Here is a 366-nt window from a genome sequence, read left to right as displayed (position 1 = left end):
AAACTGATGGACACTTCGGGCTCCCATGATCCTTTGCGCAGATTCTTTGCATGATGACGGTGCCTCCGAGTGGGCACGTGATGATGATGCAGAAGGGCACTTCAAGAAACAGTTGTTTGATCCCCTACATCCTTCAACCCTTCGAAGCTCTCACTCCGAGAGAATGTGCTGCTGCTTCACTAAGTGATCAGAAGAAAGGAAATGTAGTAAATGAGTGCTTGTGTGGTTTATACCTGCACTACGTATCCAGACAGACATTTGAAGTTTGGAGGCTGTGGAGCTCCGTCTATAAGAACCTCTCCAGAAAGACCAGCAGGATCCTTACGAGCAGCCAGAACGTCCAGAAACCTTCAGTAAAACACAGAC

General features: G+C 47.8%; 1 pseudogene; it reads right to left on the bottom strand.

Moving 5' to 3' along the window:
- LOC107701256 (ATP-binding cassette sub-family G member 2-like) overlaps positions 1-366 on the bottom strand; it is a 31,600-nt pseudogene that overhangs the window by 20,827 nt on the left and 10,407 nt on the right.

This window comes from Sinocyclocheilus anshuiensis, unplaced genomic scaffold (genome assembly GCF_001515605.1).
Source record: "Sinocyclocheilus anshuiensis isolate Anshui unplaced genomic scaffold, SAMN03320099.WGS_v1.1 scaffold1514, whole genome shotgun sequence".
NCBI classification, from domain to species: domain Eukaryota; kingdom Metazoa; phylum Chordata; class Actinopteri; order Cypriniformes; family Cyprinidae; genus Sinocyclocheilus; species Sinocyclocheilus anshuiensis.
Note: the sequence above shows the minus strand (reverse complement) of the source record. Positions and strands in the feature narration are given on the sequence as shown.